Source organism: Narcine bancroftii, chromosome 1, assembly GCF_036971445.1.
Source record: "Narcine bancroftii isolate sNarBan1 chromosome 1, sNarBan1.hap1, whole genome shotgun sequence".
NCBI lineage: Eukaryota > Metazoa > Chordata > Chondrichthyes > Torpediniformes > Narcinidae > Narcine > Narcine bancroftii.
The window spans coordinates 135,717,924-135,737,242 of record NC_091469.1 but is presented as its reverse complement, the minus strand read 5'-3'; the positions used below and the strand labels follow the sequence as shown (position 1 = coordinate 135,737,242).

At 42.1% G+C, this 19,319-nt stretch overlaps 1 protein-coding gene across 14 annotated transcripts in view; it reads left to right on the top strand.

The window, feature by feature from the left end:
- Positions 1-19,319, top strand: part of LOC138764513 (teneurin-3) — a 4,541,667-nt gene that overhangs the window by 3,063,484 nt on the left and 1,458,864 nt on the right. The window lies entirely within an intron of this gene.

The window sequence follows — 19,319 nt, the reverse complement described above, 5'->3', positions numbered from 1 at the left end:
CAGGGGGATAAGAACGCAGCCCTGTGATGCTCTGGTACTGATGAAGATTGTGGAAGAGATGTTCTTACCAAATCTCATTGATTGTGGTCTGAAAGTGAGGAAATCTATGATCCAATTACACAGTGGGGTGTTGAGTCCCAGATTTTGGAGTTTTGTGATCTGTTTTGAGGGGTTGATTTTGTTAAATGCCAAAATGTAATCAATAAAGAGCATCCTGATGAATGTACCTCTCTGTTCAGGTGTTCCAGGGCTTTGTGTAGAGCCACTGAGATGGCATCCACATTAGACATAACATAACATAACATAACATAACATAACATAACAATTACAGCACGGAAACAGGCCATTAGGCCCTTCTAGTCCGCACTGAACCAAACACCCCTTTCTAGTCCCACCTCCCTGCACAATGCCCATAACCCTCCATCTTCTTCTCATCCATATACCTGTCCAACCTTTTCTTAAATAATACAATTGACTCCGCCGCCACTATTTCTCCCGGAAGATCATTCCACACGGCTACCACTCTCTGAGTAAAGAAGTTCCCCCTCATGTTACCTCTAAACCTCTGCCCCTTAATTCTTAACTCATGTCCTCTTGTTTTAATCTTTCCTCCTCTTAACGGAAATAGTCTATCCACATCCACTCTGTCTATCCCTTTTATAATCTTAAATACTTCTATCAAATCCCCTCTCAACCTTCTACGCTCCAAAGAATAAAGACCTAATCTGTCCAATTTCTCCCTATACTCTATATGCTTAAACCCAGGTAACATTCTGGTAAACCTTCTCTGCACTCTCTCCACTCTGTTTGTATCCTTCCTATAATTAGGCGACCAGAACTGCACACAGAACTCCAAATTAGGCCGCACCAACGTCTTATACAATCTCAACATCACCTCCCAACTCCTATATTCCATGCAATGATTGATAAAGGCCAGCATACTAAAAGCCTTCTTCACCACCCTATTCACGTGAGTTTCTACCTTCAGGGAACGATGTACCGTCACTCCTAAATCTTTCTGCTCTTCTGTATTCCTCAATGCTCTCCCATTTACCACGCATGTCCTATTCTGATTCTTCTTACCAAAATGAAGCACCTCACACTTATCAGCATTAAATTCCATCTGCCATTTTTCAGCCCACTTTTCTAAGCAGCCCAAATCCCTCTGCAATCCTTGAAAACCTTCTTCATTATCCACTATTCCACCTATCTTAGTGTCGTCTGCATATTTACTAATCCAATTCACCACCCCATCATCTAGATCATTAATGTATATAACGAACAACAATGGGCCCAATACAGATCCTTGAGGCACACCACTGGTCACCGGCCTCCAACCTGACAGACAATTATCCACTACCACTCTCTGGCCTCTCCCTTTCAACCAATGTTCAATCCATTTGACTATCTTAAAATTTATACCTAAAGACTGCACCTTCCTAACTAACCTTCTATGTGGTACCTTATCGAAGGCCTTACTGAAGTCCATATAGACAACATCCACTGTGCTACCCTCATCCACATTCCTAGTCACCTCTTCAAAAAATTCAATCAGATTGGTCAAACATGACCTTCCTCCCACAAATCCATGTTGAGTGCTCCTGATCAGACCCTGTCTATCCAGATGTTTATAAGTACTATCTCTAAGAATTTTCTCCATTAATTTACCTACCACAGACGTCAAACTTACAGGCCGATAGTTGCCAGGCTTCCTCCTTGAACCCTTTTTAAATAACGGAACCACATGCGCAATGCGCCAATCCTCCGGCACTATCCCCATATCTAATGACATTTGGAAAATTACCGCCAGAGTCTCTGCTATTTCCTCCTTCACTTCTGTCAATGTCCTGGGGAAGATCCCGTCTGGTCCCAGAGACTTATCCACCTTTATATTCTTCAAAAGCCTTAAAACTACACCTTTTGTAATCTCTATATTCCCCATATTTACCCAATTTGCTTTTTTTATCTCACATCTCCCAATATCCTTCTCCTTAGTGAATACTGAAGAAAATAAACTGTTCAATATCTCCCCCATTTCTCTAGGCTCCACACACAGTTTTCCGCTCTGATTTTCTAAGGGACCAATTTTGTCTCTAGCTTTCCTCTTACCATTAACATATTTGTAGAACTCTTTTGGATTAATTTTCACCCTGCTTGCCATAGTTTTCTCGTACCTTCTTTTAGCTTTCCTAATTCCTCTCTTAAGATTCCTCTTACATTCAATGTATCTTTCAAACATCTCCTTAACTCCATGCTTCTTATATCTAATGTACGCCTCCCTTTTTCTTCGAACCAAGTTTCCAATATTCCTTGAAAACCACGGCTCTCTCAAACCTTTTGCCCCTCCTTTTAACCTAACAGGAACATTAAGCTTTTGCACTCTCAAAATCTGATCTTTAAAAGACTTCCATCTCTCTACTACATCCTGCCCATAAAACAAATTGTCCCAATGCACACCCTGCAAGTCCTTTCGCATCTCCTCAAATCTAGCTTTTCCCCAATCAAAAACCTCAATCCTTGGCCCTGATTTCTCTCTTTCCATAATGACATTGAAGCTGATGGCATTATGATCACTGGACCCGAAGTGCTCGCCAACAACCTGTTGCTATGATAGGTGAACTAAAACATATCAATGGCCCCACTCAGAGAGGAGCTGATAGGCTTCAACACCAGCCTTTCAAAACACTTCATCACTTTTGATACAAGTGCTACCGGTCAATAGTCATTAAGGCAGGTGAGAGTGTGGAATGAGCTGCCAGCAGAAGTGGTAGATGTGGTTTCAATTTTGACATTTAAAAGAAGATCGGATAGGTACATGGTTGGGAGAGTGATGGAAGTCTATGGTCCGGGTGTAGGCCATGGGGACTGTGGTTGAAATAATCCACTCTGAGGAGCAGGGGCTCCCATTGTACAGGGCCTGGCCAATGCTGGTGCATGCTCTTGCTAGTGGCTAGGCAGGAATGCACCTGGTTGGCCAGGTGGAGAGGCTGCAGTGACTGACAATTCTATGTGGCTTCCAAACTCAGGCTGATGCCAGCATAATGGGACTATTGTATAAGGGACACATTTAGAGATGAATAACATTGCAGTTAACAATTAAATATAATAGGTTTTTAAAATTATATGAAATTAACTAAAAATGTAGTCTGAATTCCATTGTCCAATTAGTTAAAGATTTTCAATGTTTATGCAATAATTTTCTCATTTATGAGCTTTACTTCTCAGGAAAGACTGAGTAGGCTGTGTTAATTCCAACTACAATAAAACGTCTGGTTTCTGACACATGTGAGGATTGGTAGATGCTGGATACGTGTATTTTCAGGTTCCTTGAGTCTTACACTTACAAGGCCTCACTAAAATTCATCCGCTGCTCTGATTTCTGCTCACCAGAGAAATCTAATATATGGATTTTTTTTTGTCATTTGCTGAGACTGTTGGTTGCTTGAGTTCCGGATAACAGTGATTTAACTGTAGAATACAGGAAGCTGAAGAATGAGCTCGTGGAAGCTAATGAAATTATGTGGGGCATAGATAGAATAGAGTGAGTCTTTTTTCTCAGAGTAGTGGAATCTAAAACAAATGGGCATAGATTTAAGGGGAAAGGGAAAAAATGTAAAGGAAATCAAAGAGGTGTTTTTCACATGTGGGTGGTAATTTTATGGACTATATGAACTTCCAAAGGTGGTGGAAGGATGTTACTTTGTGATCCAGTATCCATCTTCACCTTTAGGTTAAATGTCATAGGCTTGTTCTGGATTGTCCTCTGTATTTGGATCCATGTGTGCAACTCACTTCCTTCTTTCATCTCACCCAACATCTCGTGAAGGTGTAGGGATTATATGTCTAGGCCTCGCTTCCCTGTCCCGAGAAGTATATAACTGACCATCTCCTCTGCTGTTGCATTTTTAAAATAGCTCTTGAATTCTAAATTGAACTTCTGCTGAAACTTTTTAAACGATTCAACAATGTCTTCAGTCCTTGTTGCTTCAGCTATGTTTTTTTTATCAGTGATGTTTTTTTCTCTTCTTCCCCTTTGTATTTCAGTGACTTACTTATGGCTTTATTCTTGTTCTCTTATACCGCTGCCACCATGTTATGTCTCTGCAGTTACTTGGGAGGCTTATTAAGTAACTTAGAGATGCAAGATTCAAATAACAGAAGAGACTTTACTTGCTGATGTCTTCCACCATCTCAGGAAACTGTTCACACACTCACATACACATATACATGTGCCACACATGGTGCACAACAGTTACTACAGTGAGAGGGGTGTATTCTTACACGGTTACAAAATAGTTCACATTATCCTAACTATATAAAAGTGCACATACAATTATAACATTTACAACATTGCAACATGATGGCTAAAGACCTAATATAGGCAAATGAGATTGTCATTTATCATTATTACGATCAGCATGGACTTGTTTGGAAAAAGGGCCAATCTCTCCGCTGTATATCCGGTAAGTTTAACTGCTACCGAGGAGGGTTGGCAGTGTGAAAGGGGCTAATATTTCATTTCATCTGGCAATTCATGCTGTTAAAAAATGGATAAAGGTCCATCAGCTTCATTTATTTTACAATCAGGGAATCTCTCTCAAAAATCCTTCACCAGGGTTTGCCATTCCTCCCGACATTAGAAGCCAAAGGCTTTCATCCCTAACGTCGAAGTACTCGAGATGGCAGAGGTCGACAGCATCGAGTCCACGCTGCTGAAGATCCAGCTGCGCTGGGTGGGTCACGTCTCCAGAATGGAGGACCATCGCCTTCCCAAGATCGTGTTCTATGGCGAGCTCTCCACTGGCCACCGTGACAGAGGTGCACCAAAGAAAAGGTACAAGGACTGCCTAAAGAAATCTCTTGGTGCCTGCCACATTGACCACCGCCAGTGGGCTGATCTCGCCTCAAACCGTGCATCTTGGCGCCTCACAGTTCGGCGGGCAGCAGCCTCCTTTGAAGAAGACCACAGAGCCCACCTCACTGACAAAAGGCAAAGGAGGAAAAACCCAACACCCAACCCCAACCAACCAATTTTCCCCTGCAGCCACTGCAACCGTGTCTGCCTGTCCCGCATCAGACTTCTCAGCCACAAACGAGCCTGCAGCTGACGTGGACTTTTACCCCCTCCATAAATCTTCGTCCGCGAAGCCAAGCCAAAGAAAGAAGAAGCCAAAGGCTAAACTTTTATTTTCAGCATCTGGTTTGGCTGTCTTCCAATAAATAATTCAAACTTTTTCATGAGACTAAAAAAAGTAAAATAAAACATGTTCTCTCAGTGACTTTAATTTCCCGCCTTTCAAAAGCTTTAAAATTATCCTGTAGCATAACATGGCCATTGTGTTAGTGGCTTAGAACAACCCAAGTTGTTCTTCTGACAATTAGTCTACTGATGTCAATAATGCTGAACATTGCTTTGGCAAAGTTTTTTTTAAATTTAGACATACAGGCCATTTTGGCGCATGAGTTCATGCTGCCCAATTTACACACCATTAACCTACACCCCTGATATGTTTTGAACAGTGGGAGGAAACTGCAGCCCACAGAGAAAACCCACGCAGCCACGGGGAGTATGTACAAACTCCAAACAGACAGCGTGGGATTCAAACCCCGGTCCCGATGGCTGGCGCTGTAAAAGCATTGCGCTAACCGCTATGCCAACTCTTCTGCCAGTGTTCCAGATATTCTAAAAGTCAAGAGCCTTTCTGCAAGTTCGATTCCTTGTATGCGCTCAAAATTTCAAAAATAGTAAGCTTCAATTTGGGAGAAGACAATAACGATTGGCAAATTGTGTCACTGCAATAAAAAAAATGATTAAGGCTTTCAAAAGAAAATCAGGCGTATTGGAAGTGAAAAAATTCAGCAAACAGCAGCCAGGAGAGATGTATTTAGAAACAATATAATACAATGAAAACTAACAAATCTAACAGAAACTTTTTGTTAACAGCTGTCATGTTATTTAATTCCTACTGATAAATTCCTTAAATATGTTTAGTTCAAAGGGGCTTTGTTGTTTAAGACCAATGGAGATAAAATTTCATTTGGGTGTTCTTATCGTCTCTGATCTTTGTTTCAAATGTCAGTGGGGATTTAATTCTGCAAGTAAATTTTTGCAGCACTAATATTTTTAAAAATATTTACAACATGATAGAAGCAAATTCTGGCCATTGAGATCTGTGCCACCCCTTTGCGCCCTATTAACCTGCAGTCCTCTATGTTTTGGAGGGTGGGAAGAAACCAAAGCATCTGGAGGGAACTCACGCAGGTCACAGGGAGTATGACCTATAAACTTACAGACAGCGCTGGATTCAAACTCGACTTGCTGGCGCGGTAACTGCTATGTTGACTGTGCTTCCAAATTGTACGGTGTTGTAGGTTAATTGGGTGGAAATGGACAGCATGGGTTTCAATGGCTGGAATAGGGTTAGACTGTTGTAAATAAAAAATTTTAAATATTTTAGAAATTCATTCGAGATAGGAATTAATGTGGGAGTTCAGGGCAAGAGCAGGTTAGTGAGGTGAATAAAGTCTAGTCAGAGGCAGGATCAGAATTGTTTGTTGTGAAATTCAGTGTTTTGAGGCAGCGTCATATCGCAAGCATTAATATTAGAACCATATTACGACATTATGACAAGAAAATTAAAATAATAGTGCACGAAAAGTAAGGCAGCGTTTTCGGTTAATCGGTTATTCAGGAATCTGAGAGCAGCAGGGAAGAAGCTATCCTTGTGCCACTGAGCCTTTGGCCTCCTTTATGTTTTCCCCGATGGTACAGAGTAAAGAGGGCATGGCCTGGGTGGTGGGGGTCTTTGAGGATAGAGGCTTCTTTTTGTTTAAGACGAAGCTTCAGGGAGGTGTCCTCAAGTGAAGTCTGGTGCCTGTGATATCACAGGTCGAGTCATCAACCCTCTGGCATTTATTATTGGTGCCTCCATATCAGGCAGTGGTAGAGCAAGCCAAAATGCTGTTTGCAGAACACCTGTAGAAGTTTACGACAGCTTTCGGTGACATACCAAATCATTCTCAGACACCTAGAATGTAGAGCAATACAGCACAGAACAGGCCCTTTGGCCCTCGATGTTGTGCCAACCCATATATATCTTCCAAAAAAAAGTACTAACCTATCCTACCCCATAACCCTCTATTTTTCTTTCATCCATTTGTCTGTCTAAGAGCCTCTTAAATGCCCCCAATGTTTCAACTTACACCATTATCCCTGGCAAGGCATTCCAGGCACCCACAACTCTCTGTATAAAAAAAATTATTCCTGATGTCTCCCCTAAACATCCATCCCTTAACTTTGTATTGATGTCCTCTAGTGTTTGCTGATCTCCTGCCCTGGGAAACTGGTCCTGGCTGTCCAGCCTATCTATGTTTCTCATAATCTTGTAGACCTCTATCAAGTCTCCTCTCATCCTACGCTCCAAAGTGAAAAGTCCCAGCTCTGCTAACCTTGCCTCATAAGACTTGTATCCCAATCCAGGCAACATCCTGGTAAATCACCTCTGCATCCTCTCCATAGCTTCCACATCCTTCCTATAATGAAGTGACCAAAACTGAACACAAAGATTTGTAGAGTTGAAACATGATCACTCTACTCCTGAATTCAATCCCCCTATTAATGAATCCCAGCATCCCATAGACCTTCTTAACTAATCTATTAACCTGTGCGGCAAACTTGAGGGATGTATGGATTTAATCTCCTCAGATCCTTCTGCTCATCCACGCTCTGAAGTAACTGAACATTAACCCTGTATTCAGACTTTTGGTTCTTCCTTCCAAAATGCATCACCTCATACTTATCCAGATCTGGCACTTTTCTTCCCAACTCTGCATCCTGTCTATATCATTTTGTAACATTTGACAACATTCATCTCTATCCACAACTCCTCCAACCTTCATGTCATCCACAAACTTACTGACCCATCCAGGTGCCTCTTCATCCAGGTTATGTCTACAAATTACAAACAGCAGGGGTCCCAGAACAGATCCCTGCGGCACTTCACTAGTCACCAGTTAAAAAACTTTCTCTCCACTACTACTCACTGCTTTCTTCCTACAAGCTAATTTTTAATGCAATAAGCTAATTTTCCTCTGATCCAATGAGTCATGGCATTCTGGATGAGTCTTTCATGGAGGACCTTGTCAAATGCCTTTTCTAAAATCCATGTAGACCACTCTACCACCCTACACTCATCAATTATTTTTGTTTACTCCTCAGAAAACTTAATTAGACTCCTGTCATGACCTTCCCTTCAAAAAGCCATGCCAACTATCCTTGAGTAGACTGCACTTCTTCAAATGCTCATAGATCCTATCCTTAAGAATCCTCTCCATTAATTTACACACCACTGATGTAGGATTAACCAGTCTATAATTCCCGCGATTCTCCCTATTACCTTTTTTTAAACAAGGGGACTACATTTGCCATTTCTCCAATCCTCTGGCACCTCCCCTGCAGTCAAAGAGGATTCAAAGATCATTGCAACTGCCCCAGCTATCTCTTCTCTCACTTCCCACAGCAGCCTGGGGTATACCTTGCCCGGCTCCAAGGACTGATGAATCTGATGTTTTCAAGAAGATCCAACAATTCTGCTTCCTTAATCTCCACTCAGGCCTGTTCAATTTCAACCTCACTGTGATCAAGCTCCTTTTCCCTTGTGAATACTGATGCAAATAATTCATTCGGACCTCTCCAACCTCCTCCGCGTCAGATACATTGCCCCCCATCTTATCCTTTAGTGGCCCCACCTTCATTCTCATCATCTTCCTGCTTTTCACATACACATAGAAGGCCTTGGGATTCTACTAAATTCTACATGCCAATGCCTTCTGATGCACCCTTTGAGCTCTCCAAAGTCCTTTTTTAAGCTCCTTCCTGGCTACCATATACTTTTCATGAGCACTTCCTATTTTACTCCTCATTTCCCTTTTAAATTTCTCCCCTCACCTAAAACCTATGCCCTCTTGTTCTAGGCTCTGCTTCCCTAGGTAAAACATTCTGGATCTCAAATCCTTTCTATGCCCCTCATAGTTGCATCAACCTATAAAAGGTCACATTCTTCATTGAGAATAAACCCAGCATATACAGTCTATCCTTATCACAACAGTCCACAAATCCAGGCATCATCTTGGTGACACTCTTCTATGCCATCTCTATTCTGACACATTCTTCTTGTTTGTGTTGTCCAGAACAGAACAGAATAGACAAAGTTCAAGCTCTACAATGGTTTTGTATTGCAGCAACATGATGTCTTCATTTTTATATTTAGTGCTTCAGCCTATGAAGTCAAGTAGACCAAATGCAATTTTCACTATCCTATCCATCTTTGTTACCACTTACAGCGAGATATAGACCTACACCCCAAGGTCTCCCTGTACATCAAGACTCCAAAGGTCCCTATGTTTTTACAGCTGATCCTGCCACATTTTTACTTTCAAACGTGCATTATCTCATACTTATCTGGATGGAGACAGAGAGCCTAGTAGCTTGGTATCAAGTCAACAATCCCTCCATCAATATCAGCAATAGAAGTGGAGTTCATTTTTCTGTCCACTGCAATGGAACTAAGGTGGAGATAGCAGACAGCTTTAAGTTCCTTGTTCTAAATATCTCCAGCAACCTGTCCTCGGCCAATTGCAATGAAGCAATGGCCAAGAAAGCGCACCAACATCTCCACTTCCTCAGATGCCTGAGGAAATTTGGCATATCCCTGGCATCCATCGGCAACTTGAACAAATGTGCCACTGAGAACGTCCTGTCAAGAAGCATCACGGCTTGGTAAAGGAGCTGCTTTAAAAATACACAGAAATACTGGAGGGGGTCTCGCTATGTCCATAGGAGGTAAACGTACATGGCTGATGTTTTGGGCCTGAGCCCTTCTTCAAGGTATATGCAAAAATCAGGCAGACGTTTTAAATAAAGACGAGAGAGAAATAGGGGAAGAATGGGGGGTGGAGGGGGGAGGAGTCAGACATAACACTCAAAATATATTAATTGGATATGATAAGAGGAGAGGTGAGAATTGATTTTGGCTCTGTGAAAGGAGACAGAGGGAAAAGGGAAGAGAGAGACAGAACTAGAGTGAAGGAGACAGGGAAGAAGCAGGTTGGAAGGTTCTTAATGGAAACCGAGCAACACGGTTAGCAAAGGTGGCATGGTGAATGTAGCAGTTGGCACAATGCTGTTGGAGAGCCAGTGATCAGCACAGGGATTCAAATCCCGCACTGTCTGTAAGGAGTTTGTACATTCTCCTGCGACTGCGTGGGTTTTCCCCGGGGCTCCGGTTTCCTCCCACCATTCGAAACATTCCAAAAGTTGTAGATTAATTAGGTATAATTGGGTTGCATGGGCTCAGTGGCCAAAATGGCCTGTTACCATGCTGTATCTCTAAAATTTAAAAAAAATAAGCTGTTTTATCCAAGAAACTTCAGAGAATTGTTAAAGCAGCTTTGACCTTCACACAAACCTTCCCTCCATCAATTGCACCTACACTTCCTGAGATCTCAGTACAGCAGACAAAATATGGACTCATCTCACTCTAGCTAAACTTTCTTCTCCCTCCTCTTGTTGGGAATAAGATTCAGAAATGTAAAATCATGCATTATCAGATTCAAGGACAGTTTCTATAGAAACAGAATGAACCTCACATGAGTGAAATAATGTTGTTTTTACTCTGTTCAAGCAGTTCTCACTGTGACTTTACTCTCTGTTCTGTGTTGTATTCTGCTGTACTTATACATTAATAGATTTGCTGGATAACATGCAAGGCAAACTTTTTCACTATACTTCACTCTGCGTGGCAATGACGGTTAACTTGAACCTTGTCTGTGTTTCAACTTTGTAACAGTTATTATGCTTTAAAAGCACTTCATTTATGTAAAGTTTTCAGGATCATAACACATATGTTCTTAGGATTCAAGTTTTTTTCTCCATTTTGTTTCACCTGTCCGCATCCCTGATTCTATAAATCTTAATTTGTCTAATTACCTGCTGCCAATGTTAATTACTTCCTGTTAAATTTTACTTGGTGAAATCTTTTTTTTTTGTTTTCCTGAATACTGATAATATACCAGAGAATATCACTTTTATGTACATGAATGAAGAGATATGAGAGAATAGGTGCCAGATTCATTGGACATTGCAAGATTGATTGAGAAGCTGATCGAAAACGCAGATGGAATCATCAACTTCAAAAATAGAGGCAGAGAAGTCATGATGGATCTGCATAAAACAGCTTTAGAATGAACTGTGCAATGTCCCAAAGTCATGAAATGGTTCATATATATCTAAGTTAACCATTTACAGGTGTACTAGTTAGTAGTATGGGCAGATTAAAAGCAGAGAAACAATTCCCAGTAATAGAGGATTTTTTTAAAAATTAGATGACATAGAACAAAGATAACTGGTAATCGAACCAAATGAACATAAGGATTCTGTTCATGTAAAGTGAGTGGTTCAGTCCTTGCATGCACTGTCAAAAGTAGATATTGAAACAGACTGACGCATAGTTTTCAATAGGGAGTTTGTCAAGGACAAGAGGCAACCATGTGTTAATTGACCTTCACTGAAATGGTAACTTGGGATTTTTTTTCAACCACCTATGATGGATTGGGTCTCACCTGAAAGAAGGTCATCTAGTAACATTGTATTCCCTCTGTTTCACAGAAGTTACAGCAAACAACCCACTCAGAATTGATTCATGAGTTGGATGACTTTTTAAAACAATATTGAGTGCATTGACTATGGATTGTGATCCCATTGATGGTACATAATACTGCCAGATGTATTTTCAAATGAAGTGCAGCACTAATTACATATCGGCTTCTTGTTGTGAGTCCTGCCTTGTCTCTTTCATAGGTTGCTTGCAGCTATTTGTTAACATACATTTACTTTGTTGGGTATATATTCTTGTTATTACCTATGTATGATATAAATTAATTAATTTAAAAACACACACATACACCACACACACACACACACACACACACACACACACACACACACACACACACACGCACACACGCACGCACGCACGCACGCACGCACGCACGCACGCACACGCACACACGCACGCACACAAGCGCACGCACGCACACACACACGCACGCACACACGCACACACACACACACGCACACACACACACACACGCATGCACGCACGCGCGCACACACGCACACACACGCACACACACGCATGCACGCACGCACACACACACACACACACACACACACACACACACACACACACACACACACACACACACACACACACACTCACACAATATGCATTAAAATATTGGAAAGAGAGTCCTTCCTGATTAAATAATTCTCTTTGATGTTAATTTATACTATGATGGTTAACATATGTGAACATTCTTCTGAGGAGCAGATAAGACAGCAATTGTACCCGCAGCAGTATCAGAATTAATGTGAAGTGTCATCTTAATCTGCCCAATTACACCCTGCACATGTTAATAATCTCTTTTTGTTACTTATAGTTTATTAGCCCACAGAGTTCACATATGGGCTGACAAGAAACATTTGGAGAAACTTGATATGGACAGTGTTACCTGATTTCAATCACTTCCCCAATAATAGACAATTTGATGCGCTTTTTGAAGTGATAAATATATTGTGAAGCATAAAGCTGAGCATTCTCAAATAATGTCTCTTTCATCTGATAAATTGGAGGAGAAAAATGCAATACAATTTTTTTTTTGCTCAGAGTGTAACATTCTTAAAGCCCTCAACTCTCCAAATGTTCCAGGGATGTTTGGATGATTTTGCCCCTTCAGTACCGAGCTGCCATTCTCATATAATCAGTCTGGTTCAGCCATCTCGAGGCTTCCACCTGAGTATTACATCTGCCTTGGCTTCTCATCCAGGGGGGTTTCCCTCAGCGAGAATGGTTATCCATTAAATGAATTGAAATCGATTCAATTGTATTGTTGACGGACGCTCGTCTTTTCTTGTAGAGAGTAATGTTCTTGATTTCACTTTCTGTAAGAGAGATAGAAACCGATGAAGGATTTTCAAAAGGGTTGCTGAGGGTGTCTAGATGAGCACTTGAATTGCTTTGGCATGGAAGGCTCTGTATTTATACAGAAGGGTGCCATTTGGTTCTGCGAGGATGAGTGGGGCTGAATGATCTATATAATTCTATGACTGTGAATCATTAAGAGCATTAGGTGGAGCTATGAGAGATTTTAATTGCCCGTAGGAGGTTGGGACTGATAGGATTCCTCGACCAAGTGTCTGGATAGATTCAGTGGGTCAAGTGACTTCCTTCAGAGGCATTACACTTCTATTATAATTCCATCCTGTGCCAACTAAATAAAGCATGTGGAATGAAAGACGGCACATCAAGATGAGTACCTGAAAAAAAAACAGGGGAGAAAGACTCAATTTTACAACTCCAGATGAAACACAACTGAGAATGACAGAGGCCATACATCAGACAGACCCACAAATGATAAAGTTTTGACAGCATAATTTCTTTGTCTGAGGTCTCTGATGAGATATGCAAAGTCACATTTGTGGCAGGCTCATTTAATCAACAGCCCTTGCTCCTCTCCTGACGTCAAGGCCAACCGACAAACAATGCCGTTGTTCGGCAGCTGTCACTGTTGACTGCAAGCCCTGACAGAGTAGGAACGAATGAGTTGATCTGCTGGCAGTGAGAGGCTTATCATGACTTTATCAGCATCAAAAATATGACAAGAAGAACCTAATGATGGCTGAAACTTTTCATCATTTTGTGCGCACGCCGCGCTTATTTCAAGCAGTCACCGGCAATTCTGCATCTGAGGAACCTTTTCAATTTGATACCAACAGATCTAATGTCAGGTTCTAGCACTGTCCTGAGTCAGCATTAAGCAATTATTATTGAAACTGGAACATGAATAGGATTTGCTTTGCCAATCAGTCACCTCCTCGTGGACCACCTGCTGATCAATTTCATTTTGTTGCTTTTTTTAACCGACCAGTCACATTCTGTGCTTTACCTTACAGCACAGAAAATTAATTAGGAAATGATTGGCTCCAAACCATTCTGCACATAAGCTAGCAAGCTTAACACTGAAGGGGAGAGGGGTACTTTAAAGGCATTCACCTGTCCATCATCTAAGGAGGACCAACACTGAGCGTTCACTTGTTAAATCCTGTGTCTTCCTTGTTTTCCACAAGTTGCAATAAATATTGTTTCTGCTGACAACTAGGAGCGTTTGATAATTCTTAGCACGCAGGTTGGATTTTGCTTCAATTTGTAAAACATGAAAATCTGTAGGCACCGTGGTTGAAGTAAAAAAACATAATGCTGGAGAAACTCAGCAGGTCAAACAGTGTCCTTTAAAAAATACATTAAAATACATAATTGACATTTCGGGCTTTAGCCCTTTATCAAGGTATGCAAAAATGTCAGCAGGCATCTGAACAAAAGAGTCGGGGCAAGGCGTCGTCGCAAAGGTAGGCGGTAACAGGTGGAGAAGGGAAGGAGAGGACAGCAGCAAGAAAGGAGAGGAGGGATGGCTGATTAAATAGAGAAGGAAGGGGGGAGAAGAACTGGAAGGGGGAAGGAAAGGAAGGGGGCGGGGGGGTAAGAGGAGAGCAGGTTAGCACAAACCAGAAAAATCAGTGATAATGCCATCTAGTTGAAGAATTCCCAGAAGGTAAATCAAGTGGTGTTCCTGAAATTTACAGGTGATCTTGGTGGGATAGTACATGGGCAGACATGTGAGTATGGGAGTGTGGCACAGAACTGAAATGGATGGCTACTGGGAGGTCCGTGTCACTGGTGCAGATGGAGCGAAGGTGCTCAGCTAATCAGTCTTCCGACCTGTGCCCAGTACAATGTAGAGAAGACCACAAAGGGAGCACCAGATGCAGTAAATCAGTCCTGTGGATACATAGATGAAGTGTTGCTTCACTTGAATGGCCTTTTTGGGGCCCTGGACTGTGGTAAGAGAGGCGGTGTGGGCGCAAGTGTGGCACCTCCTGCGGCCACAGGGGTAGGTGCGGGGGGGGGAGGGGAGCGATTGGTATGGAGGGATGCGTGCATGAGAGAGTCATGGAGGGAATGGTCCCTACAGAAGGCAGAGAGGGCTGGAGAGGGCAAGATGTGTCTGGTAATGGGAACCTGTTTTAAGTGCCAGAAATTCTGGAAGATAATATGTTGGATGTGGATGCTGGATGGGTACTAGATGAGGACAAGGGGAATCCTGTGATTGTTGTGTCTGGGGGCAGAGGGGGCAAGGGCAGATAAGAGGAATTGAAGGAGGTGAGGGCTGAGTTGATGGTGGTGAAAGGGAAGTTAGTTTTTGGACTGCATGGGTCCAAGCTATGCTTGTCTTTTTGTGGGCTTTGTGGAGCAATCCATGCTGCAAGCATACACAGGCAAGAATCTTCAACTCTTCCTCCATTATTTGACTACATCGGGGCTGCATCCATGCGCCTATGACGAGCTTGTCAACTTCATTCATTTCGCAGCCAGCTTCCACCCCAATCTCAAACTCCATCTCCACAACACTTTCCCCTTTCTGGATCTCTCTATCTCAGGAGACAAGCTTTCCACAGACATATATTACAAGGCCTCTAGCTCCCACAGCTACCTTCACTACAATTACTCACACCCTGTCCCCTGCAAGGATTCCATCCCCTTCTCTCAATTTCTCCATCTTCACTGCATCTGTTCCAAAGATGAGGTCTTCCAGTCCAGATCTTTCAAAACGTCTACTTCTTCCACAAACGTGGCTTTCCCTCCACCACCATCAACTCGGCCATCCCCCTGTCCCAGATGTAACGATCACAGAATCCTCCTTGCCATCACCTACCACCCCTCCAGCTGCCACATCCAACATATTATCCTCTGGAATTTCTGGTGCTTAAAACAGGATCCCACCCCCAGACACATCTTCCCCTCTCCTGCCCTTTCTGCCTTCCGTAGGGACTGCTTCCTCCATGACTCCCTCGTGCACTCATCCTTCCCCACCAATTGCGCCCCCTCCCCCACTCCTGGCATCTTCCCCTGTGGTTGAAGAAGATGCCACACTTGCACCAACACCTCCTCCCTCACCACAGTTTGGGGCCCCAAACAGGCCTTTCAAGTGAAGCAACACTTCACTTGTGTATCCACAGGACTGATTTACTGCATCAGATGCTTCCTTTGTGACCTTCTCTACATCAGAGAGACTGGGCACAGATTGGGAGATCACTTCACTGAGCACCTTTGCTCCATCTGCATTAGTTACTGATACCTCTCATTAGCCAACCATTTCAGTTCTGTCATATGTCTGTCCATGGCCTTGTGTACTATCCCACTAAGACCACCTGTAAATTGAAAGAACAACATCTGATTTTCCATCTGGGCACTCTCCTGCCAGATGGCATTAACATGAACTTTTCCAGTTTCTGCTAATCTGTTCTCCTCTTACCCCCCCCCCAACCCCTTTCCCCTCCCTCTTTCCTTCCCCTTTTCCCCTTGCAGCTCTCCTCCACTCTTCCCTCTCTATTCACCCAGCCATCCTTCCTCTCCTTTCTTGCTGCTGTCCCCTCCCTTCCTTCTCCACCTGTTACCTCCTGCCTTTGAGACCACACCTCCCCCCGCCACTCTTTTATTTGAATGCCTGCTGACATTTTTCCATACCTTGATAAAGGGCTCAAGCCCGAAACGTCGGTTATGTGTGACTCGGACCTGCTGAGTTTTTCCACCATTGTGTTTTTGCTTCAATTGTACTGATTTGCCTTTTTTTTAAAGTTGTCCGCTGTGGTTCATTCAATCACATGCTTGTCCCAAAGAGGGTCCTCAATTCAAGATCTAATCCAGAGATGCTAAATTAATAATCTGTACTGATATTCCAGCAACTGTGGGGGAAATGCTAACAATGGTGGTGTTTTCTTTCTGATCAGACTTTAAACCCAGGCCTCTTTCTCGTGTGCACGATCTGAATAGTGATGTTATTCTGGGCAGGGCAAGGGTTTAACATTTCTATAAAACACGTTGCATTGCTCTGAATCCAGAAAATGCTGGAAGCACTCATGAGATAAAGCTGCTTCTGTAAAAAAAAGAGAAATATGGTTAAGATTTTGGCTCCATCATCTTTTCATCAGATATGACTTTATTGCAATGTTATCCATGTAAACATGCTTTTTGCAGCTTGGTTTTAATTCCAACCAAGTGACTGTCCTTCAAATCTAAATAAATGTGCTGAAAAGGTATTCAAATATGTAGCATTTTCTCCAGAAGATATATATTACGGTGTATGCAAACAAGAAAGTCTTTCATGCCTGCTGCCTGACCTTTTGAATTCCTCCAATATTTTGTATGATATTACAGTGTACAATGTTTTTGCATTTAGAACAGTTGAACAATTGAAGAAACTCTATTTTGGAGTTAGTTTTTTTTCTGGATGGCCACACATAAAACTTTAAATCTATATTTAAAAAACTGTATATCTTATGGTGACCCTTTGCCATTTATTCCTGCAACTATTGGCAGTTATAAGCTCTTCTTATCAAAATAGAGACAAACGGGAATTCATCAGAATATAGGCAAATGGGCTTTCTTCTGATCTATCTCCTGTTCCACTGAAACACTGAATTTTCGACAGAACCCAGCATCCCAGCGGAAGCTCCCGGACTTTGTGTTTGCAGGCACCCTGCACAACTGGCAGTCTAGACAATACCACTGTTAAGTCACCACTCTCAGCCTGCTACAATGGCAGGAGTCCAGCAAGAAGAATTGAGCAGAGCTGGATCTTGGCACTGTATTGTCCTGATTTTGCTGCAATCCTTTCTTTTGGGTATAGAATATCCTGGCAATAAATAAAGGTCACTGCCTCAAGAGTCAAAGGTTTAGCTGAAAGCCACTGGCAGCCTGCGTGAGAAGGATTTGCAACCAAGCTTGAATGCTCAAGGGATACTTTGCTGCCTCTGGCCCCTTCCTGTGGTGAGCACAATGTATAAATACAGTGGAAACTGATTTACTCTCAGTTGGCATTTGGCAGAAGATGTGTATCTCAGTGAAATCGTGCAAATATTCCACTTCCAGAACACCACAACAAACTATGAAGAACACAGAAGAGGAAATCAGTTGAACCCATCAGAAGGTGTATTTTCTTGTTAAAGAATTCATTTCAACACTGCACTTTCGTACACTATGCACTGTGTCGCAATTTAAGTTTGTGATTGAATCAATGACAATTGAATTAATTTGATTTGAATCGTTTATTGTTAGAGTCAATCAAGATACAGTGCAACACTTTGTTTTGTATGCCATCCAGATAAATCAACTCATACTTCAATAAAGCTGAAAAAATGAAAATGCGGGGTATAATGTTACAAAATGTTCAGAATATACAGATTACAAGGATAATGTGTAGGATGTAGAAAAAAAACTACAGTTAAACAATGCAAAGGATTGGCCTTGAATATGGAAGTTAGTGTTTTCATTATGTATATTCTGCCCAACAGGGTGGAGTAGGGGGAGGGGGTTGGGTAGAAGAGCATAGAACCCCTGGGGTGAAATGAGTCCTTTAATATATGGGTAGCTTTCTCAAAGCAGTCCATGGTGGGGAGGTTAGCTTGTGTGATGGTCTAAACTGCATTCATGACTCTTTTAAGCAGAACAATGAAGTTTCTAGACAGGATATTTTCAATGGTGCCCCTTTAAAAATTGGTAAGAGATATTGGAGGCATGCCAAATTTCTTTTGACGACAATGCAAGCAAATGCAGTGCAAATGTAAAAGCAAAGCAGGCTTTTTCTACTAAGTCTGTGTGAGATAAGAACGAGAGGACATGGATTAAGCGAAAAAATGTTTAGAGGGAACATTTGGAAAAAAACTTCTTCAGATATTGTTAATATTGTGGAATGACCTGCCAACTGAAGTGGTGAATGTGAGCTCAATTCTGACATTTAAGAAAAATTTGATAGGTACATGGATGGGAGAGGTATGGGGAGCTCTGGTCTGGTTGCATGTCAATGGGACTAGGCAGGCTAATAGTTTGACACAGACTAGATGGGCCAAAAGGCCTGTTTCTGTTCTGTAGCTTTCTGTCTTTCTGAGGAAGTTGAGTTATTGATGTGCTTTCTTGAATCTGGAATGGACCAGGATAGATTGCATACATTACTTGCACGTGCACTTAGAATTAGAAGGAGGTTAAGTTACGTTAATTAAAGTTTGATTATAGTCACTCCAAAGAACTTGAAGCTCCCCATCATCTTCACCTCTGCACTGTGAATGCAGACAGGGACATGTGTCACCTTCCCCCATTTCCTGAAGCCAAAGATTTATTGTCAGAGTACATTCATTCAAAATGTACTGG